At 37.8% G+C, this 20,618-nt stretch overlaps 1 protein-coding gene across 9 annotated transcripts in view; it reads right to left on the reverse strand.

Annotated features, from left to right (window-relative positions):
• Positions 1–20,618, reverse strand: part of TSPAN18 (tetraspanin 18) — a 175,887-nt gene that overhangs the window by 35,831 nt on the left and 119,438 nt on the right. For all 9 annotated transcript variants that reach the window (XM_081936325.1, XM_081936320.1, XM_081936327.1 and 6 more), the window contains one exon: positions 709–786. The gene's annotated coding sequence lies outside the window, so the exon portion shown is untranslated. The remainder of the gene's footprint in view (positions 1–708; positions 787–20,618) is intronic.

Here is a 20,618-nt window from a genome sequence, read left to right on the forward strand (position 1 = left end):
GTGAGTTGAAAAAGTATTATTAGCAGCTGCTAAAAAAAGTTGCTAAAAGCTGCAATTTTAAGTTGCGTCTATAGAAGAATAGTATCCACCTTATAAAAAGTGATGGTTGGTTGGATGGCATCGTAAACATTAAGTCTAGGAACCAAATTTTTAAGCACAGATTCTGAGAAACTGGAATAGGTAAAACTGACACTGAGGATGGGCAGGACACTGCAAAGTTATAAGGAGCCAATGAGGGTATGATAATTATTGAGAATAAAAAAACAGAGGAGGATATCACTCAGAAGGTCAAAGGGGCTACCTGTTGTCCCAAACTCTTAAGATATGGGACAATGGTCTTACACTAGAGAAAGGCAAATTCCAGTTGAATGCTATTAAAAAGTTTGTATTTGTTTAAAAAAAAGATTATGACAGTGGAACCAATTATCAAGGGAGGTGATGAATTTCATTTCAACAAATGTCTTTAGGTGGACGGAGTAGCCTTTTGCAGGGTTGCCCTGCCCTGAGCAGTGGGTTTGACTTGATGCCCTAAAAGGCAGCTTTTACACCTCTTATAGGTTTTATGCATGTTAAACTATTGCATATATACATAGCCTGAAGCATCATGTTTTCACAAGATATAAATGTTGTCAATATTTGCCTATTTACATATTTCAGGAAAGAAAATAATGCAGAGAATGCAGAGAAAAATAATTTTTAAAGACTTACTGATGCAGCTCTTGGAATGTCTATGATAATCTCTAATAGTATATATGTCCCATGTACCTTTTACTGGCCAGGCTTATCCTATAAGAAAAAGAAGATGTCCAATTAATGTACAAATCAGTAAAGCACAATCTTATTATATAAACCCTTATTAGATAAACCCAATGGATATACTCAATCTAATTGCATACTTAATTTGATGTACGTTAGCAGTAATAGAAAGCTCTTAGCGCTCATCAAAACATCAAATCCCTTATAATCTGGCCCATCAACTTTTGAAGTGATTCACAAGTTTACAAACCATGTATCTCAAACTTTATCATAAACTGATAACAAATATTAAATGTTAAGTTAGTTCTAGTCAACTATAGAACCTTTCAGCACCTTTGGGTGAGTTACTGTTTTTCAACTCAATTCCTTCTGAATAGATTTGTAGTAAGCTACTTCAGAATAGCTGTGAGGGAAACTAATAGCAATAGCAACATCACTTAGACTTATATACCACTCAATAGTACTATACAGAACTATCTGAGCAGTTTATAATGTCATCATATTGCTCAGTGGTGGGTTCCAGCCGGTACGGCCTGGTACGGCCCTACCGGTAGTAGCCGGGAGCAGCTGCCACCATACCGATAGGGTGACTCATTTGGCCCTCCCACCGCTCATGTTCCATACCTGTTTTTAAAGCAATTGGCCAATTGCACACACACATACAGCATGTGCCACCTGCGCGACCCCTGACAAGCAGCTGGGTGTCACAGGGGCGGTTGAGTGCGCAGGTATGCACAGTGCACGTACACGAACAGGATGCCCGGCCCCGTGCACAGTGTACCAGTAGCGATGGGGAGAGGAACCCACCACTCACATTGCCCTCAACAATCTGGGTTCTCATTTAATCAACTCAGTAGGATGGAAGTCAATTTTGAACCAGTCATGATTGAACTCCTGGCTGTGGGTAGTGTTTGTCTGCAATACAGGTAGTCCTTGACTTACAGCAGTTCATTTAGTGACCGTTCAAAGTTACAACACAGTGACAAAAGTGACTTATGACTGTTTTTCACACTTACAAGCATTGCAGCATCCCCTTGGTCATGTGATCAAAATTGAGATGCTTGACAACTGACTCGCATTTATGACGATTGCAGTGTGCCAGGGCCACGTGTTCCCCTTTTGCGACTTTCTGATAAGCAAAATCAATGGAGAAGCCGGATTGATAAAAACCATGTTGCTAACTTACCAACTACAATGATTTACCTAACAACGGTGGCAAGAAAGGTTGAAAAATGGGGCAAAATTCACTTAACAAACATTATTGGTTTCAATTGTGGTTGTTAAGTCAAGAACTGTCTGTACTGCATTCTCACCACTGCACCACTATATCTCGTAATGCCACCATAATACAAAAAATAATGGTAAATCTCTCAGAAAATCTCTGTTATGCAAATTACTTAAGACCTTGAAAATGCATTCATTTAAATGAATGATACAAATACATTATATCATATGAATCATCAGATTTCAACACCTTCAACCTAAATAGCAAACAATTTAAAATGTCACAGTCAAAAATGATCACACTATATATGCTTTATTACAACATTTTTACCTTTATCCTACTTAATTTACCATACTGCTTCCATGGTTACTAGGTTTCAGTAGTTATACATTTATAAAATCGGCAATAAGCAATGTATTAAGGCTGTTTGTAATCCAATTTCATTAGGGAGTAAACATCCAAGTATTTATGTTCAAGATTTTTTTAATATATAAGCTTTAACATTCTGTTTCCCTTAAGTAACTGAAAATCTTATTACTTTAGGGTTCTATGCTTACTTGAAGTACTTGGGCAATTTTCTCAACAACAGGAGGCAGGTAATGAAATCCTGCAAGAGTTTGGAATTGTGCTTTTATCATGTTCACTAATCACCCAACTTAATTAAACACTGAATTCCTGGATTTGAGGATGATTTCAAATTATTCATGGTGGTTTAAAAAAAACTGACTGTGAAGAGCTCTAGAAGAATATTTTTAAACTAAGTGCATGATCAACCAAATATGGTTCAATTTAAGTAAGTGCAAGTGATACACATTGTGGCCAACATCATTATCTTCACATATATATGGTTGGGAATCGTCTCTAATTAACCAGAAAAAAACAGTCAGGGTGGATAGCACAATGAAGATAATAATTATACAGCTACAAAAAGACAAATTTATAGTAGGGCACCTTAGGAAATTATAATACAAATATAAAATGTTTCCACATCTGCAATATTGTATGTATTTCTGGTGGCCACACTTAGAAAGATATAATAAAGCTTGAAAAAGGAACTACAATAACCAATGGGCTTCAAACACCTTCATATGAAAAAACCCTATTATGTTTGGGAGCCTCTAGCTTGGTAAAAAAAAAGTAAGTGAGGAAGAACACGATTGAGGTATATAAATGTATGAATCACAAAGAGAAAGTAATCATTGTTCTCTCTGATTGGGAGAAATCTGAATACCAGAACAATTGGAAAGGAATATCTCTGCATTTGAATATCAGAATGGCCTTGAGTTGTCCAACATGAAAAACAAAATGTAAGACAAAGATTGTCCTGGTCCTTTTGCAGCTGGGTTATTCTTAAATGATTTTGCTTTTAAGTCAGCTCTAGTTTAAAACTATTTTTAAACAGCCCAAAGTAGTAAGGTTGCAAGCTTACTGAAGTAGAAAATTTGTGTGTATGTACCGCAGGAAACAAATGGCACCGATGGAAAGAAATAATAGCTTGGCAACTGCACAGCTGCACAATCAGATTTTTAAAAACACACCATAATATAGGAATATCAAACATGGAAACATCTTCCAGGGCAAGAGAAGTGGCAAACACAACTAGCCAGGATGTAGATTATGACCTAACAACTGCAAATATTTCTACTTGTTAAAATACATGTAAAAGCCCCAACAGAGATAATGGGGGTTAGCTTGTCATATTGAAAATAAAGATTTTGGATCATTTAACGATGCACTAATTTCAACATGGAAACTAACAAAAAAAATCTTAATTTGGATAAATGAGAGTTAGAGGTCCATACTAACAAACTATGCGTGTTACGACACTGAAGCCACTCTTTATAAATAAAATGACATGTAGTCAGGAGAGAGAAAGAGTGAAAAATGCTTTGGTCTAGTTTTGTAACCTCCACTGAATGTTGAAAGGACTTTTAAAGGAAATATGTGCATATGTGATATGTGTAGTGTGTGTTTTTTGTTTTTTGATTGCTCCTCCTGTATCTTCTTCCATTTTTTTAATCTGCCTGATGCAGTTCCCTTGCCTTTCTTTTACAGAATTCCAGCCACTATGTTACATTTAATTGATTTAGGCTGCAATCCAATGTATTCTAACCAGAAAAACCCAACATGGTTTATTTCTAAACTTGAGCTATTAATCTGCTTTCACTTACTGCAAATGCCTTGTACCACAAGCACAGAAGTAGCTGCCACTTTAAAGTTTACATTTTTCTGCAAAGATGTAATGTCTTTACGTAAACCTATCATTAGGAAAATGAAGTCTGAGAGCATTCCTGCCCCTGCTGTGCAAAGGCCTGCAAGTGCATATAATTATACTGCTACTAGTTCTCAGAGGCTTAGGTGAAGGAGAAAGAAAGTTTGCTTTTTCGCAATTCACCACATTTTGAAATATTTACTCTACTTCCGAGTGAGAAGAAACTTTGAGAAGTTACCCAGAAGTAGGAAGTACTCTACCATTAGAAAAAAATATACTGTAAATATCATTTGATGACATTGGATAGGAGTGGTACAGTACAGGTAGTTCTTGACTTACAATAGTTCGTTTAGTGACCATTCAAAGATAGAGCGGCACTGAAAATAGTGACTTATGATTTCCCCACTTTTCACATCCCCATGGTCATGTGATTTACATTTGGATGTTTGGCAGCTGGTACATATTTATGACATTTGCAGTGTCGGGGGTCAGGTGATCGCTTTTTGCAACTTTCAACAAGGAAACACAATTGGGAAGCCAGATTCACTTAACATCCATGTTACTAATTTAACAACATCAGTGATTCACGTAACAAACGTGGCCAAAAAACATCATAAAATGGGGCAAAACTCGCTTAACCACCTTCTCACTTAACAACATAAATTTTGCACTCATTCTGGTCATAGGTTAAGGACTACCTGTACACTGCTATGATAGAAAGCAAGGTGGCACTCCTCCCATTCTACAAAACTCACCGTACTGCTAACTAAAACTTTCTCCAGAGGCTCTTCCACCCCATTTGAAGGATGCAGGGCAAACCTATATCTTTGTCATTCAATCAATTAAAAAGAACCATCAGCTGAATGGCTGCAAATACTGCCTGAAGTGGCTGCTTGAAATTGCCCACTGAAATGGCTGCCACACTTTAGAATTGCCACACTTTGGTGGCTGAAGTTGAAAGTAAGTGTCCCCTCAGTTGATTTTTAAAACAATAAAAACTGGGATAAAGCAATTCAAAAGAATTTTAAAACTACCAGTAACAAACAACTGTGCTTAATTACAGCTTGGTCAGCTTGTTTTTCCAAGTAGAAATGCAAGATCTAAGAGACATTACTAAGCTCAGGGCCAGGCTTCTGGTACAATGAATCTCAAAAGCATCCTCTGTCTTCTTAAACATCATTTGACCTTCTTTTGTTTACCCAGATTGTCCTTGAATCCTGCATTAAATCAAAGTACCACTAAATTCTGTGATGATGAAAACAATAGGATTGAAAACATATGTAATTTTCTTACCAAAATCTATTTACTGAATGCTTTTCAAAAATTGTCAAAACTCTGTTTAGTCTTTCTTGATTACCCTATCAAAATGTTGACATTTTTTTGTCAAAACTATTATTACTTCTTTGAATTATGGGTGAGGTCATTTTAAATAAACAAATATCAGTTCCCAACTGATGCTTAGTCTTGGCTGTTATGGAACTGCCAATTTAATTTGAATTGACATAGACTGTGAAGTATGGTCTCACTAAAGATTTTGTTCCTTAGCAATTTATAGCCTTACCTAAATTGCTGGGGCAATCAAAATCCTGCCTTTATTAGTTATTTATTTCCACAGCAGTGACTAGACAACACAATAACTGATTAATACTGAAGTTTCAGTGATATCCCTCTTCAGTCCATGTTTAAAATCCAGCTTTAAATCACAATTTATCTTATTCATCAGCAAATCTAGAATTCTTTCTAGCTGATCAAAACCACCATAATTTATTGTTGAGAAAAAAAATTATTAGTTGGATGCAGGTCAAGTTTTGATGAAAAGAACTCAATAACTGAATGATGAAAGACTTTTCGCATCCAAAATATTTATTTCCAGTCCATGCTTATTCCCAGCTCCCCTCATATCTGTTATAAGAAGATCCAAATCTCTGAAGCCAACTCTTGCTAAATTTTAGGCTGACGAGATATTTTGGAGGGAGAAAATATCCCTTCTGTATATCTCTTCAAAATGATATTTATGTTAGATTCACATAATACACTTAATCAGATAACATTAAGGACTCGTCCACATGTTCTTCTTATTCCAGCATTAAGATGACTCACTTCGTGTCCTTGATCAGATTACAACCCACTCCAGCCCACCATGAAGGTAATCTCCACCTATTGGTCCATGTCAGAAGAAATCTTTTCTGACCTCTATCACCATAGTGGTCTGGGGATTGTCAACTGCTATCAATTCTCGTAGGCAAATGCCTCCACCCCAAATAGGTATTATGTGCTCAGTGGAAGTGCTTATTGGTTGCTGCCTTCCAAAGCCATTTTATTCTGGGCTGTCAAGTTGAACAAACTTTTTCTACAATAGACCAGTGAAATGCTTTACCTTTTTTAAAACAACAACAATATTCAGTAGTGGACCATAGAAAGTTTAGACTCGGTTGTTTTGCTTTTAACAAGTTCATTGATGGAGCAGTGAAACCTGGAGCTTTTTGTGTCTTTTCTTTTCCCTTTTTAATGATATGAAACTGACAAGAGTTCTCTATCGTTTTTCCTTTAGGGACAAATGATGCAAAAAAAAAAAAAAGTAAATTATAGTGTCCTCTCTTTTTCTCCTGTCCATCAATTGGTGGACATGCCTGGCAGAAGGATGTCAATTAGAACAGAGAGTTTATTGATGTAGACCTTCAAAGTATTCAAAGATTAACTCAGAGGGGGGGGGGAAACAAATTCTGGATGCTTTCCCAGCATTGGTAGGAAACAGAAAAATCCACCAATTGTGGGGTATGGTAACCACTATCTGGACAGAATTTTTGGCTAGCATCATTACAAAGCTCAAGAATTATTAACATCTGTAAAATGTCATAAATCAACTTAATTTTCATACTGTTGCAGCCCGAGAGACAAGCAGATTAAGGTTGATACATGAAACGGAGCTTAATACATAAGGAATAAGCTGATTAGTTTCTTAGTGGCCGAATAAGCTGTGGGTCCCAAGTTTCCTTGGTCAGTTTATCATTTTTTTTCCTGTTGAATAGTATGAATATCAGATTGAATTAGGAGGCACTATTTTATTGATAACAATAATTTCTGCTTAAATTGTAGCATATTACATTATTGAGCTCTGGTGGAAGGAAAATATGGAAGATGGGTTGTTTTGAACCAAGTCAGAGTAGTGGGAGAAAGAATAAGTCTGACCTTCTTTTAACAGATGAAAAACTATGGAGAAGTGAAAAACTATGATTGCATTGATCCCATATAACCCTTTGAGAACTGTGGGCAAAGCTGGCAATCAGAGCAATGGCACAGAAATATGAACAAAAACAGGTTTTGTGCTGGAAGAAGCTTTAACTTTGTATGCTATAACTAACCCTGATACACTGTTAGCGGGCAGGGTTTAGCTTCTGTTTCCTAAAATGTTGATTCAGATTGCTATTTCTCTGCTAGAGGTAACAACGATTCAGATATAGGACACATCACTGTTTGCATGATCTTAGCAGAAAAAAATCCCTCAAGCTTACAGAATATTGATGGATGAAAAAGGGAGGCTGTAACCTCTGTGATTCCCACAACCTTGGTCATCTTTGCTGGCTTTCAGGCTGGAAGCACTGAGGTGCTCCCAGTTTGAAAAGGATTAGCCAGTGACATCACAGTCGCTCAGGTTGGGAGCTCCTTACAAGCCCCCTTTAATTTGTCCACCAAAGCTGTACCTATCTATCTACTCATGATTGCTCACTTTCAAACTGATAGTCACAGGAGGTGGAATGCTGGAATGATGGAAATGAATGACAGGAGCTCACCCTGTCATTCAACAGCACTTGCTCTTGAACGCAGGCTTGCTGATTGTCAACCCAAGCAACCTAACTTAGTGAGCCAATATTTCCTGGACGATCTTAGTGAAAAGAGTGTTTATAAATTATTCTTCTCCTTCATCCTCTTCCTAACAGTTGTGTTACTGGAAGTCCACCAGCTTACTGATCCTAGGCTTCTAGGATCATAAGCATGCAATGGGAGATGTCTTTAGAAGTGCAGGCAAGGAGTTAGGAAACTCAAAAGAAGCAAAATTGAAACTAATGGGCAGCCTTTGCACATTACATTGAAAACATTGGATACAATCCATTGAACCACTAAATACCCACTTTGTCAATGAGTAAATCTCCTGCTTCCTTGCTAGCCCTAGTGCCCACAATTTCTTCTCAAATGTATTCACTATATTCAAGAAATTTATTTGTTTTATACTATTTTATATTGGTTGCCATTGTTGCTTTTGGGAACTTCAGTTCATTTTATCATTAACTCAATATCTTAATATTTTACTTTATTTTACTGTATTTTTCAGAGTATAAGATGCACTACCCCCCCCCCTCCAAAGATGAATGGAAACGTCTGTGCACCTTATACTCCAAATATTGTGGGGGGGAGGGGGAAAAGGGTTGGTGTGACGCTGAATAGCCATTCTAAAGCAGGCTGCAGATGCAGCGAACAAGCCATATCGGTGGCGAACAGGCCATAGTGGCAGCGAATGGACAGCAATGAACAGGCTGCGACGAATGGGTGGAGGTGAACAGGTGGCGGCACATGGGCTGCAGCAAACAGGCCAGATGAATACCGGATGGATGCTGGGAGGCAGAGGCAGATTTTTGCCCCCTTGTTTTCCTCTCTAAAAGTGTGTCTCATAGTCCTGAGTGTCTTATAGTCTGAAAAATATGGTATATTTTATTTTATTTCTTATATTTCTTATTTTATTTTATTACATGCTTTTGTGTCAATTTTGGATTCTCAGAAGTTACCTGGGCTAGTCCCTCTGTTTTCTTGGAAAGAATTCAGAAGTGGCTTGCCATTGTCTGCTTCCTAGGACTGAAAGAGACTGACTGCTTGAAGGTCACTCAGCTGGCTTCGTGCCTAAGGTAGGGCTAGAACTCACAGCCTCCTGGTTTCCAGCCTGGTGCCTTAACCACAACCTATATTAGTTCTCTTTAAATGCTAGCCTCTAAATATAACATTTAAATACTAGACTTAAAAGACTCTTTTTAAATAATTTGCCCTCTAAAGTGGCAAACAAACATTTTAAATAAATAAATAACATGTGTTAAGTGAAGCTTGGTTATAAAATAGCTCATTATGCATGAATTTTATGCTGCTTAGATCAAGATGTCACCACCATGGAAAGACTACTTTACTGCATGTAAATTCAATTAGTTCCAAAAGTGAATTGTGTGAGTACAATCAGCCACGACAAAGCACAAAACAATCTCCTATTTAGCTTAAAACCTAAACTATTGAGCTCTGATTGCACTTGTTACTATAGAATCTCAAATTCTATAAAATTTAGATGAAACAGTTTTGAAGTGAAGAATGAGAATTTCTAATCTCCTTGAAATTAATTCAGAATGTAAACACAACTCCAAAGAGCAATCAAATCTGCTTTCAAGAGAAATTGTTTTAGATATTCTCTCATGTAAGCCATCCATTTTAATACGATTGCTGTGCACATTTTAATAATGATGTACTCACTTCCCCCATAATTTCCTATTTATTTATTTGGCAAGGTAAGGGGAAACATTATAAAGCTTTCCTTTAGTTACTGAGGCATTGCTATGCCACTGCTTTGCTCTGTAGGCATTCCTGAACAAAAAGAGCACATTTTCTACTAGGCCAATACCACCATCCAATGCATGCTGGCTGTAATTGTTGTAGACAGTTTGAAAAGGTTACCATAACTTTACCATGTGTATTTACAGCAAAAGGACATGCCACAAGCGACAATGTATCATTGCAACCACAGGACCAGGAGCCTGTGTTATCATTTCAACCAGGTTTTCCCCCATTATTTTATTACAAAAACGAAAGAAAACCAGTAGAGGTATGAACAGTTTGAAGTTGACAGGTATTTCATTTAAAATCTGAACCTCAAGATAAAATAAATTGCAATTTTAGGGAATAATGACCACATTAGTTTATATATTAAAATCACACAATTCTGTGTTGAATTGCATTGGTAATTCAGCAAACTTTTGTCACTTTCCTAGAATCTGTCATTGACTTAAATTAGGGAAATGAAGTCCCCTTCTAAATTCTCATGGCTGTTAATTCAAAGAAGCATAAAAAAATCATTGTGATTGACTGAATAAAAAGAGCAATGGGGAAAAAAGGAGAGGAGGCAGAGTCATTCTTCAATGGGATACCATTATATCTCCATTCTATTAATGATAAGGCCACCATAACATACAGTAGAGGTTCTCAACTTACTGAGCAATGGATGTAGGAAGCTAGTGAAAAAAAGATCTTCCAAATCAATCTGAATTATCTAATTTGAAATTAGATTTTACTAAAGTTTATATGGAAAACACACAGTGAAGGTTTGGTCCAAAGGTGCTGTTCAAAAGGCAACTGGACTTTCTTGGCTTTTTCCTTGAAAACTTTTTGCTTTCGATCCAAGAAGCTTCTTCAGTTCATGAAGTTCTCAGAACTAAAGAAGCTTCTTGGATGAGAAGTGAAATGTTTTCAAGGAGAAAAAAAACCTATAAAACCCAGTTGCCTTTTGAACAGCACCTTTGGGACAAACATGACCTGGATGACTGAGAATGCCATAGACACTGGAGTCTTGGTTGCTCCCTGAGCTTTGTTGTTCACTTTCATATGTGTTATTATCCAACTACGTAACAACAGTGAGTAATGAAACTTCTGAAAGCAAACAATCAAACTCCGAAGCACTGAAGATTCCACAGTTCAGACCTGCAGATTTCCTTCTGTTGGAAACCTACAATATCAGATTCTCAAGGCCAACTGAACTTGCCTGTAGACACTGCATAGCAAAGTCACAAGACGTTATATGTAAGTTCATCCAGTTATTGTGCGAGAATGAAATTATCCCAAAAGGTCATGGAATTTGTTTGTTTGTTTCCCACTTTTATTATTATATACTCACCCACATGGTCAGCATATACCAGGGGTGTCCAAACTTGGGAACTTTAAGACTTGTGGACTTCAACTCCCAGAATTCCCCAGCCAGCATGGCTGGCTGGGGAAATCTGGGAGTTGAAGTCCACAAGTCTTAAAGTTTCCAAGTTTGGACACCCCTGGCATATACAGTACATTATTTTCCTCCTATTTTCCTCTCAACAACAACCTTGTGAGGTGAGTTGGGCTGAGAGAAAGTGACTTGGCCCAAGGTCACCCAGTGGGCATTCATGGCTAAGGTGGGACTTGAACTCACAGTTTCCTACTTTCTAGTTTGGTGTCTTAACCACTAGACCATGCTAGTTCTCAGAATAAAGTAAGCTAGTATTTTAAGGAGCAAATGTGTATTCAAACCACCACTGAGATCAGGACAGATTTCATTCCTAGGAAAGGATTGGATGCAGAAATATCCATGTACAAGTATGCATGCAGCAGAATCCTTTTTCGGATGTTGACTGAGTAGCTTCAAAAGGGGCCACACTGCTGTGATATTTATAAATGTCTGTTGCAAACAGCTCAGGGCCTTTGCTTCATAATGTGTAATAACCATGAGAACACGCTTTTTACCACTATGGAGCAAAGCACAAAACACAAAACAGAGCTTGCCAAGCTTTTGATATTTGCCTGTTTTTTTAATTTTTTCAGGCACTGAAAGGGGATTCTGAGATATTTTAACAACTCCGTTTGATTAATGCTTGTGCTGTCAATTTTCCAGGAATGGCGGCCTACTACAAGGTTTCTAGAGAATACAAGTACTTCAGCTTTATTATGAGTGATGACAAGGTAATTCTCTGTGCAGTAAAGATCAAGCACCCTGAGACATTGCCTCAGCCACATTTGAGATGTAGATGTAGTTGCATCATTTCCATGCAACAGAACCAAAAGAAGATCTGCCGGCCCACACAGAGGGATAAAACTCTGATCTTGGTGGGACTTGCCTTACGGAGCGTATATAAAAATACACTCTTGTTTTATCCCTTTCTAGATGGATATAGGGGGAAAGTGCTTGTATTTGGAGTGTATATAAAAATACACTCTTGTTTTATCCCTTTCTAGATGGATATAGGGGGAAAGTGCTTGTATTTATATTATCTTGTACCTCAGCTTTATGCTCTGCATATTTTTCTCCACAGCAGAACATCTGTGAAGGAGGTTTCTTTGAGAGAAATACAAGCAGTAAACTAGAGTAGATTTGAGTTTTCCCTGATGCCAATCCATTACAACATTGCAACTCTCACATAGCAGAGATACATGTGACATATATGCAGCTAGTATAACATTGTATGATCATTTTTTCACTACACTTTATATTTCCTCCCTGTGCATCTTTGTTTGATGCTAAATGAGAAACTGGTTCTGTAGTTTTAAATCTACTTTTACCAATAAAAATAACACTACTACAATAGAACACACCTAACCTGATAGCACATGGAAATAATAGTCTTCCTGTTCAGTAATAGCAATAAAAAGTGCCATAAAAGCAATCTGAGCAAGAATAGACTAAGTGAAAGAAATAGTTCCAAGAGGACCTTTAGCGAGTCAAGCGTTATGAAACCAGGATAAAGCTAATAATATAGACTGAGCCATTAGAAATGTAATCCTTTTCGCCTTTTCAAATTTATTTTTTCTGGTTCCTTCTGTAGATACAGAATACTATGCCACATGGGATAGTTTCTATCAATGGTTAGAAACATGAGGTAGAAGTGGGAATGCGAAAGATCAGGTTAGGTGGACGTGGGAAGAGACATTGTGTATCTATTAGAGTGTAGGTATTAGAATGACAGATAAGTTGATATACTAGAATATGGTGTCAGAAATTACTGTATAACACTAGGACTGTTTAAAATAGTATATATGTTATTTTGTTTTTACGTTTGTTTTATAGCAAGTGGAATGCCAGGACAATTACACTGTATTCAGTATATTTATATGTAAACAATAAATACATTTTTTTTAAAAAAGAAATGTGATCTTTTTCCAATTAAATTCATTTCTTCTGATCTCCCTGCCATCACTGCTGCTCCTTGCCTTCCTCATTAATTTGGACCCAAGGCCATAAGCAAAAACATTCCTTTGTTGCTAAGTGGTTATTTGTTTTTATTATAGGTAGTCCTCTACTTACAACAGTTTGTTTAGTGACCGTTCGAAGTTACAACAGCGCTGAAAAAAATTGAGTCGTCTCATGACCCTTATTGACACATCCCCATGGTTGCATGATCCAAATTCAGGCTCTTGGCAACAGGCTCATATTTGTGACCATGGCAATGAGCTGAGGGTCACGTGATCCCTTTTTGCAACCTCTGACAAGCAAAAAACCATTGGGGAAGCCAGCTTCATGTAACCACAGTGTTACTAAGTTAACAACTGCCGTTATTCACTTAACAATGATGGCAAGAAAGGTTGTAAAATGGGGCAAAACTCACTTAATGTAAGTCTCACTTAGCATCAGAAATTTTGGGCACAATTGGGATCATAAGTTAAGGACTACCCACATTTTAATTATTATTATAGGCATAAAAATATGACATCACAGCTCCCAATTCTTTCTTCTGATATTGGTGTTCATACACACTGAGTTTTTCTGAGGAACCTAAGCTGTCATCATGTATGAGCATAGTATATGGGATTTCAGCCGTGTGGCCTTTTGTAATGGACAGATGGAAATTTTGTCAATGTGCAGATTTTTTTAAGTGTTGTCCAAGATTTTTGAACCAAGTGTGCCAATTATCACTGGAACCACCACAGTCATTTTTTCCCATCATCTTTCAGTTCTGATTTTCAGATCTTGATACTCCATGATCTGAATTATTATTAATTATTAATAGCTAATAATTCTAATAATATAGTTACTGTGCTATAGTTTTGAAGAAATAAACTTCCATTTCCATTTCTTTTTCTTTTACAAAATCATTCTCCATCAGGATCAGCTGGCTCCTCTTTCAACCCACTGAGTATTTAAATGCATGCATACATGCATGCCTAATTTGCAAGTGATGATTTTAAAAGCACACAAAGCTCTCCCCAAGTTTACAACTGAATGATTGCTGCAGCAATGTTTTGATCCTCTAAACACTTATTACATTTTTCATACATAAGTAAAGACTCCTTCAAATCAATATTGATTCATGGTAATTATATGGTGATCTCCAAATAGTTTAATTGGCAATGATATGGAAGTGGCTTGTCACTGCTTTGATTGTTTAAAATTAGTGTACAGTCCAGAATCACACAGTGGTGTTTTTTTCTATTCAATTACTTACGCTACCGCCGCCTATCCCTGACGTCCTGAATGGGCCAAAAATGGGGCATGCAGAGGCTGAAAACAGGATGTGTGGAGGCCGAAAATAGGGCACGCAGAGGCGGCAATAGGCGGCAGGGGCGATGGGAAGTGGTGATCCCCGCAGCCTGGAACAGCTGATAGGCGGTATTCCAGGAGGCAGATCCAACTGCCAATCAGTTACTCGTGCTAAATCAGGCTGTGCTGAAGCTGACCAGGCTGTTTGCTGTTTGCTGCAAGGAGACAAATTGCTAGGAGGCAGAGTCCATCACATATTTTTTTTCTTGTTTTTCTCCCCAAAAGCTAGGTATGTCTTACAGTCTAGAGCATCTTATGGTCCAAAAAAATACAGTAATTTAGGGTTACATTGTGGAGTAATGCTCTTGGAATCTTTCTCACTATGTCGGGTGGTTTTGAGATCAGTTCCTCCAGGTCAGTTGGTCAGTTGTTACAGTATAGTAAGAAGTCAAGGGAAAGTATTTTTTAACTAGGGGTATTGCCTCTCTGGGATATTCCTAAATGCAACTTTCTATAACATGTAATTGTAGTTTTCCACTTTTCAAGTACCAGGTCACTGTATGCATAATGAAACAAGGGATGCTAAAATCTCAACTTCATCAAGCTTTGGGGAATGCATGCTGCTGACTCAACCACTGAAAATATTAAATATTGTTGTTTTTCTTAATGTTTGTCTTTCAGGGTTGCAGGTGCTCACCTAGTTTCATAGAGCAAAGTTATTAGTGCATGGTGTGATAAAGGGTTTATCACCTGGATGATCAGAAAGCCCGTTGCTGTTTTGGGGTAGAGAGAAGTTGGCTGATTCAAGACCATGTAGCTGGTTTCTAAGCCTTGGATCTTCTCTCTCCTAGTCCAGTACTTTAATTGCTACGCTACCCAGGCTGCTGCTTGAAAATATTAACTGCAATTCATATAAAATTAATGGAAGATTTCTGTAATAGGTATTGCTATCATAAATGCCAAATTTGTCATTTCTATCTGAAAGAGGACAAGAAAAATAAACACAGTGCTTTAATGCCTGGCTTGTTAATTGATGACCAATGAATGGATTTTCGCAGCTAGCTTTTACTATCTGGAGAGTGGAAGGAAGCATTCTGGCGTGCTGCTATCTTGGGCTATAATAAATCTGCATGTAAAAGAATGATGTGTATTCACAATAATAATACTGGGGAGCAGCCACTGAATAAGATTGAAATTCTGAATAGAATGGGGTTGATTTTGGAATTCTCCAAATCAAAGTCCAGCTTCTTCAGAATGGATAAGTTCCTAAACTAAACCCACCCACAGCTTGTCACCCAGACTCATTTTACAATGAGATGGGTGGAATATAAATTTTTTTTTAAAAAAAATACAGCATATGTCTTCACAAACTGACAGTATTCTCTATAAATTCTCAATATTAAAAAAAAAAATTGCTGAATAAGTGGTGTGATTTAGTGAGTGACAGCTCTCTAGTGTGAAACTGGCTTTACCCACCCATCACAGTGCTAAAGGGGAGAGATGTTGTAGAAATGCATTACAGGACAGCATCATTATTCAGGGCTTTTTACTGTTCTCTGCTGGAATAGAAAAAGTCATGTTTTCTAGTGGTGCCTGTGCGACCTGCAGGGTTTCTGCAGAGAAGAGAGGGGTTAGGATAGTCAAAAAGAGTCAAGGTGGTGACCACAACTATGGTATCAAAAACCAGCTGTTTTACATGTATCGCAACACATATAAAAAGGTTGGAGTTTTTAAAAAAGCCTTACAGACTTACTTGTAGTAAAAGCAATGTAACTAAGGCACCTCAAGGAAACAAAGAATAAAAACTGTCTGTAATTACAATGTTCGGATCAGTTTCTAGTCTGCATTTACGCTTTCCAAAATTAGATGAGAGGCTAGAGGGGTGGGGAGAAAATGAAGAGAAGTTTATGCTGCAAGGTTGCTAGCCTGCATTTAATTGCCTTGAATCCCAAAAACTAAAGAATGCAAGCACAGAGAAATATGGTGTTTAAGACTGAAAGTGACTAAAAGCACACACGGAAATGAATTTACTGTGAAGAGCTTCCTATCTAGATTAACTTTATAACTTATATGGAAACAGAGCAGCTTTACACAGAAACTCTGTAAGCATAATCAGTTGTAAAATAAAAAATATGGAAGATAATCAATCATAGCTCAATTAAATGCAAAGCACAATTCATTTCAGCAATCAGAGGTTAATGTAAGATACTTAACCTTCTCTCCAAGGCATGTAGCACTAAAGTCAGTGGGAAATTGATTTCAGTCTCTTGGTGTGAACTTGGAAAGGGCACATTGTGTACTAGGATGGTATTTGTAGCAGATATTCTTAATTCTAGCCAATGGGGCAAAGTATTTTGGCAATGATAGAAGTTCAAAATGACTTCCAGACTTTCCCAGTAAGTATAAATTGGGAATGGTGAACTGACCTCATTTATATAGACCATATTGCATAAAAAAATACACACCAAGATGAATCTCAACATTAATTCTACATACAAGCTTTTAATTTGTAAGAAAAATGTGTAGCATAGCAACACTATTTCCAGCATGCCTTTCAATGCCCATTGACAATAGCAGTTGACGTTAATTCGGGGGTTTTGTTTTTCCCTTTTATTCAATCATGTTTAATCCTCAGAAACTACCTAGACAAGTCCTTGCAGTTTTCTTGGCAAGGTATTTCAGAATGGAATGGGACAGCTCACCACTGGCAACTCGCCATTGCCACCTGCCACAGGACAATTTAACAGTTCAATGTAATTATTTAAAATAAATAAAAACTACTTTAATGTTTGTCATTCACATTTTATTCTGTCCCTCCTTTTACATCTTTCTATAATGACTCTATTCCGCCACTTCTTTGATATTAGTGTAACTCTTGTCCCACAGTGAGTTGGTTGTGGCAAGTTGCGGTGATAGTCATAGACCCATTTCAGAAGTGCCTCCTTCCTTGGGTTGGGAGAAATTGTCTGGTCCAAAGTCATCCAGTTGGTTTTATGTCTAATGCGGGAATGGAAGTCACAGTCTTGATTCTTTTCTACTTTTATTCATATAAAGTGTGGTACAGTAATGTAAGTATCACTTTAAAAAAAACTTCCTGAAATACAAATATTTTTTTTAAAAAAATGGAATATTTTCATATGCACCTTCATTTCCTATTCCTTACCCGTTTAATGATTTGTCTCACTGAAGTGATAATGAGTTTACAAATGAATGTGCTCAGTGCATATTTAAAATCAAGGAATGCTCCTGTTGATTATTGTCCTTGTGGAAAAATATACGATCGTTATTTTGATGCTGCACAATTGCAATTAGAACATGTTGCCAGAAACTCATTCAGTTGGTAGGGAATGTGGAGTTTGAAAGCACCTCATAATATCACATTTCCCTCTACTTTTTGTGGCCCCCACAAAAAAACTATTGGAATTTCTTCTAAGCATCAAGCATCAATATACTTCTGTATTTCAGGAATTAAACAACAAAGGAGATACCAATTACTGCAGTCTATTCCTACAAGACTTCTGACCACATTTGTGAATGGAATGACACACTGTATGCTACAACTCAATAAATCTATGGCAAATGTCACAGTGAGCAAAGAGCTTCCTTTGTTATACCCCATAAAGTCAAAGCCTCAGGACTCAAAATACCATCTGTTTTATTTGATCTTCATAACACATTGTTCCTGTATCAGCATAGCAATACTTAGTAAATTGTGCAATTTTAAAAATTTTGTCTTCCAGGTTTCATCTCACATTGATGGTCCTGGGATACTAGCAAAAAAGATGCCTGCTACAGCTGAAAATAAAAATAAATCTTTGTTGTTTAATATTTCTTTTTCACATTGAGGGACATGGTAGTTTTGACTTTGAGACAGAAAGATTCTCAATCATATTAATTGCAACAATACTTTTAATTTTGGAAGGCCCTGGCTTTATTCTCATTTTATTATCCCAGAGTTTCTTGAAAATAGCTAAAAAAAATCTTAGAACATTTAGCATTAAAGTAATTGAAAACAAAAAAAAAAGTTCTTTAGATTTTGTTCTAGGTATTTCTTCCTGACTTTAACAGAATATATGTTTATATTAATGAGTACTGTACTTGTCCAGCCATTTCATATGGTTGCAGATAAATTGCTAAAATGTTTAGCAGACTTTTCAATCTTATTCATGTTTTAATATTTATTTTTTGAAATTATTTTTTTAACCACACATTTAAAAAGATGATGCAGTAATCCGCATCTGAAAAAAGTTGCTTATCCCTGTATTAAACTATGGATATGGCTCCTGTAAATGCACAAGGCGGTACTTCACTTTGCCCATTATGAACTGCATCAGACGTACAAGATAAAACTAATAATGAGTTTCCATAACCAAGTAACCTGTAATAGAATCATGAAGAATCAGTAATAGTCTATTACACATTTGGAATATTGCATTCAGTTTCGGTCACCACGATGTAAAAAAGATGTGGAGACTCTAGAAAGAGTGCAGAGAAGAGCAACAAAGATGATTAGGGGACTGGAGACTAAAACATATGAAGAACGGTTGCAGGAACTGGGTATGTTTAGCTTAAGAGAAAGAAGGACTAGGAGAGACATGATAGCAGTGTTCCAATATCTCAGAGGTTGCCACAAAGAGGGAGTCAAACTATTCTCCAAGGCACCTGAGGGTAGAACAAGAAGCAATGGGTGGAAACTAATCAAGGAGAGAAGCAACTTAGAACTGAGGAGAAACTTCCTGACAGTTAGAACAATTAATCAGTGGAACAGTTTGCCTCCAGAAGTTGTGAATGCCCCAACACTGGAAGTCTTTAAGAAGATGTTGGATAGCCATTTGTCTGAAACGGTATAGGGTTTCCTGCCTAGGCAGGGGGTTGGACTAGAAGACTTCCAAGGTCCCTTCCAACTCTACTATTGTATTGTATTGTTTTGTATTATTATAGCCATTCAAATAAGAGCCATATTTTGCAGTAGGGATTAAAGGGCAGGTTGGAAGCATTTTTCACAATAGAGAAGAAACATCCCACCAAAGGAGAAGAACACGAACCTTAACAGACAGAAGTAATTAACTAGCATGACCACATTCTGTTCTTGCTGCTAGAAGCCAATGACTGGATGTATCCAAACAAGAAAAATTAAGCAATATTCAAATAATGATCCATGCGGACCAAATATGAGAAGCTCATTTTAATTGTGAATGAAGAACTACGCAACCAGGCAGAGTTGTCTCCAGATCCCACAAGTCTCCAATGCCACAAGTCAATTAATCTTTATGTTTCTCACGTAAAAGATGTTTTCCTTTTGCAGACATCAAAGATTAATTACCTTCTTGCTTCCTTCAAGACAAGGCGAGATTCAAGTGCTTCTGAAGGAAAATCTAGGTCTAAATGAAACCTTGCACGTTGCAGATGCTTTTAATGAGCCACAGCGACTTGAGATAGAACGTTGGTCTTACCTGAACGTTTTTTTCTGGAGTAGTGGAGGGAGGGGTCACAGCAGGGTTAACACAGCCTGATTGGTCCATTTGACTGAGAGAAAACTTCTTAACCTTCGCCTTCTCCCGTTGGTTCCCAGTTTCCGCGATGTCACGGCCAGCATCTGCAAGCAAACACAAAACAAGGACAAGCCCCCCCGGGGCCTCCCGATGCTACACCTCCCGGACCCTGTCTAACTAACTAGGGCGGGAAATGTGACCCCTCCCTCCACTACTCCAGAAAAAAACGTTCAGGTAAGACCAACGTTCTTTTTCCAGTAGAGTGGAGGGAGGGGTCACAGCAGGGACATACCCACGCTACGTCCCCGGGCGGGCAGACTGGGTCCCAGGTGAGGAATCGGCCACCACCCTCTGAAGGACCCTCCGGCCAAAAGATGCCTCAGCCGAGGCATAAGTATCCAAACGATAGTGCCTAATAAAAGGAGTGGGGGAGGCCCAAGCGGCCGCCCTACAAATATCCTCGAAGGGTGCCCTGGTGGCCCAGGCCGCCGAAGTAGCGGCACTGCGGGTGGAGTGCGCAGTGATCCCCGATGGGGGAGTCTTCCCAGAAGCTCCGTAAGCCTCAAGTATGGCCAACCTAATCCATCGTCCGATGGTGGAAGAAGAAACCTTGCATCCTAACGAGCCTGGGCGAAAGGAAACAAATAATGCCTCCGTCCTCCTAATGCCCTCAGTTCGCTTTAGGTA

This window comes from Natrix helvetica (genome assembly GCF_964273705.1).
Source record: "Natrix helvetica genome assembly, chromosome: 1".
Classification (NCBI taxonomy): domain Eukaryota; kingdom Metazoa; phylum Chordata; class Lepidosauria; order Squamata; family Natricidae; genus Natrix; species Natrix helvetica.